Source organism: Hibiscus syriacus, unplaced genomic scaffold (genome assembly GCF_006381635.1).
Source record: "Hibiscus syriacus cultivar Baekdansim isolate YM2019G1 unplaced genomic scaffold, ASM638163v2 tig00110483_pilon, whole genome shotgun sequence".
NCBI lineage: Eukaryota > Viridiplantae > Streptophyta > Magnoliopsida > Malvales > Malvaceae > Hibiscus > Hibiscus syriacus.
The window spans coordinates 1,575,418-1,579,029 of record NW_024062759.1 but is presented as its reverse complement, the minus strand read 5'-3'; the positions used below and the strand labels follow the sequence as shown (position 1 = coordinate 1,579,029).

At 34.5% G+C, this 3,612-nt stretch overlaps 1 long non-coding RNA gene across 3 annotated transcripts; it reads left to right on the top strand.

Annotated features, from left to right (window-relative positions):
* The first annotated feature begins 977 nt into the window (after window positions 1-977).
* On the top strand, window positions 978-3,402 carry LOC120129088. Of its 3 annotated transcripts, none has more exons than XR_005516700.1 (4): window positions 978-1,034; window positions 2,292-2,372; window positions 3,190-3,249; window positions 3,332-3,402. It is a non-coding gene; the product is annotated as an uncharacterized LOC120129088 (long non-coding RNA). The 3 variants fall into 3 exon arrangements; XR_005516699.1 differs by lacking the exons at window positions 978-1,034; window positions 2,292-2,372 and adding exons at window positions 2,843-2,925; window positions 3,012-3,078; XR_005516698.1 differs by lacking the exons at window positions 978-1,034; window positions 2,292-2,372 and adding an exon at window positions 2,843-2,925 and having other exon boundaries at window positions 3,012-3,249.
* Window positions 3,403-3,612: the final 210 nt, after the last annotated feature.

The following is a 3,612-nucleotide window of genomic DNA, read 5'->3' as shown; positions in this document are numbered from 1 at the left end:
TCTTTTTTTCTGGGTTCGGATCATCATTCATTGTTCTTCGAGTTTTCAAACCATTTAAGATTCGAATTTTGGGATTCTGTTCAGTTTACCCCATTTTCTCTGCTGAACGTGACGTGTCGTGCCTCAGAAAATTTGTTTGTTTGAATCTGTGGGGAATTGGTATTCTTGCTTTTTTCTCTGCTATAAATTTCGTTTACCCTTTTACTAATCTTCATTGAACTCTAATCCACACTGATAAACAAGGGCCAAAGATGATTCCTTTTTTGTATTGCTTAGTTGATTCCTCTGGTGCCACTGATTTGGATTCTGTTTTTGTTTAATTTTGGGATTGGAATTTTAAGGTTGTCTTTCATTTTGCTGTTTATGTTAGTATTCTTTTTTTAGGCTTTAAACACTGGAACTTTGGATTTTTCTCCTTATTTACCCATCTTATCTCTTCTTGCTTCTACTTTAGTTTGGTGAGAGTTACCCTTATATTGCCTCTGCCACTGCTTGAATTGATGTTTTTTTCTCTGTTCATGCTACAGAAAAATACATAATTCATCTGTTGTTCTTTGTAACTTCAAGGTTTCAACGTTTTCTGCTCTATTTCCTTCTTGAGAGGTTTCATGTCTGTTTTTACATTCAAATTTTTATTTTCTGACTTTGATTGAGCGGTTTTCAATGGAAAATCACCTCCACCCCTCTCTTTTATGGTTTTATGTTGTTTCTGGGTTTGTTATTGTCAATTGCATGAAATTAATTTGGTTTCACCTTGTCCTCATTCCTGCAGGTTTTTTTTGTATGCCGAATGTTTTTTTTGTATGGACTTTAGCAAGTACTACTCAGTCAGGTGGGAGGGTTTTCACCAAGGAGTACTAATTTCTCTATACTTATGGAGAGGGTTTTATGAATCCTCAAATGGAAATGGACCGACTAGTATGGCCACATGGTTACAGGCACTCTCCTTACAAGTCATTCTCTAAGGATTGTTACCAATGGTTCGATGTAAGAGTTTTCTATGTCAGAGTAGCATCCATTTTACATTGAAATTAGTAAGTTCCTATTTATTGTTGATTGAGAGTAACATCCATAATTGTAGTCTGTTCTAGCATTTTTTTGTGATGCTTTAATCTTTTGTGTTGGTAGTTTTCATTTGGTTAAGACCATTTTCAGTCTTTTGCATAAAAGATTAGTACAATAGAAAATTAAAATCCATAAATTTATTAATCATATTAATCCACTGTATAAGTAGAAGAACTAAGTTGTCTAGTTCCGTTAATTTTTGTTCCTGCATTTTTTTGTTTCAATTTGCGATGTCCATGTGAGCTTTTTAAGGGATAAATCTTAGTTTTCAGTATGATCTTTTCTGTAAATACATATATCCATTCATGATTTGATAAATCTTTTTCTACTTACAATAGCCTTTATTTTATTTGTTGTCAAAACATATTTAGCAGCTCATCTAGAATCTAAGTTGATGTCCGACGTTGACTCTTTAATCTTTTGGCTACTAATTGATGCAACTGGTTTGTTGTTTATCAATCCATTGTTTTTTGAATTTTGGATTACCTATAATGGTTATAAGGATATTGGAACATACTGGAACTTGTTAAATATAGATATTCATTCAGAATTTGATAAATTATTTTCTACTTCTGATACACTTTATTTTATTCGTTGTCGAAACATATTTGTCAGCCCATCTGGAATCTATATTGATATCCGACATTGACTCTTTAATCGTTTTTAAATATTTGTCTATATTTCTGTCTACTAATTTGATGCAACTGATTTATTGTTTATCAATTTATTTAAATGCCCTTTGTTGCAATTGCTTATCATTTCATTGGTTTTTATACTTTTTAGATTACCTATAAGATATTGGAACAGACTGAAACTTGTTAGATCTTGAAATTTGTTTAATTTGCATCTGAAATTGATCGATCACACACTAATCAACATGTGTTCTATTACTTTCTTCTTGTTTTTGTTTTTGTTCCATGTTTATAGTATAAATAGGAATTTCAGTAGAAATTTTCGTTGAGGATTAACTTTTTACTTTTCTTGAAGTGCTGGTTGTTTGATACCTCATGGGCTGCAACTTTCTTGTTTGCACTCTGATTTTAATCTTCACCAAGTGAGAACATCTTTGGTGATTAACATTTACCTAATTTCCTCCTCACCTTTTTCTTTGTTGATAAGAGATTCTTGTCTCTTGTTTTTGGCTAGGTCTATATATTGTTTGTAACAGCTTTCTTCCGAGAAGATATTTACATTTATTATAAGGTCTATATTGTTTTTTCTTTCAGGCCTTATATACATCCATGGATAAATACCTTCATGGTTTGTGAGCCCTTGCTAATGACCCTGTAGCAGAAGTGCAGAAATTGGTGAATAGTTTCTGCTTCTCTTTTATTCTTGTTGTATGATACAATATTTTCCATGGAATACCCACTGTAAATATTCCTAATTTCCTTATAATTTATTATTGAAGCCTATAAAAGCTTGACATGAATTACTTATCATTTCTGATTTTCTGATTTGAACAGTTATTTTGAATGCAGTGTTAGAATCAGAAATGTTTTGTCATCTATTCTTCTATATTAATGGTTCTTTTTTTTCCTATCATGAGCCCTTTTGCGGCGTTGAGACAAAAAAACACCGCTATAGATCTGACATTTTGCGACGTTTGTTCCAAAAACGCCGCGATAGATCTTGACCTATTGCGGCGTTTTTGTTCTCAAACACCGCTAACTTTAGCGGCGCTGGTATGGCCGACGCTTCTTGCGGCGTTTTTACTAGCGCTGCAAGTGCTTTTAGTGGTGCTTAAAAACGCCGCTAAAAGTCTGTTTTGCTGTAGTGCGGCCTCGTATTGTCCTCTTCTTGATCCATTTTATCCTCTTCCAAAATGCTTTCGAGATTGCATTTTTCTTTTGGATTTGGGTAAGCCTATATTTTAGTTTACTATTTTGCCATATGAACAACATAAAAACTGGATGACATAATAACACTTTCTTCATCATCTGTAGGTTCAATATGCTTTGATTCCTGCATAATGGGTTTAAGTTCGTTATATCATTCCAGGCTCAGTATAGGGTAAATAATCAATGACCATTTGGTTTACGTAGCTGTGTGATGCTGGTTCATTTTTAAAATTTTCGTCTTCCGGTAAGTTTCCGGCATTTATTCTTCTGTTGGTTTCTTCAGGGTTTTCATTCAGGTAGTCTGCAGTTATAGCACCTTGCCACTTATGCTATTGTCACACAGGTAAGTTGAGTTGCTTTAACTATAAAATTCAATTCCATATCCGGAACTACGATTTACATGTCCTTTCTCTACCGAATTGAAGATGGGAAGCTCGTTCAAGAAGGCTATATTTGATGAGCATGTGCAAGTAGGTCACGTTGGTTAGGCACAGAAGGCGAAGAAAAAGAAAGGCTTAAAAGCTCCACTCAGACTGCAGCTGAAACAAAACCCGAGCAGAGCCCTTCGGTTTCGATTCAGATGGGGAGAGTGCTGCGTAATGCATCTGTTCCAGATGAGATTCATCCTTCACAGGGCCCCGAGGACTCGAAATGAGCAGCTCTGAGAAGCAAAGGAGCGTTGCTAACAGCATTTGTGATGTATTTA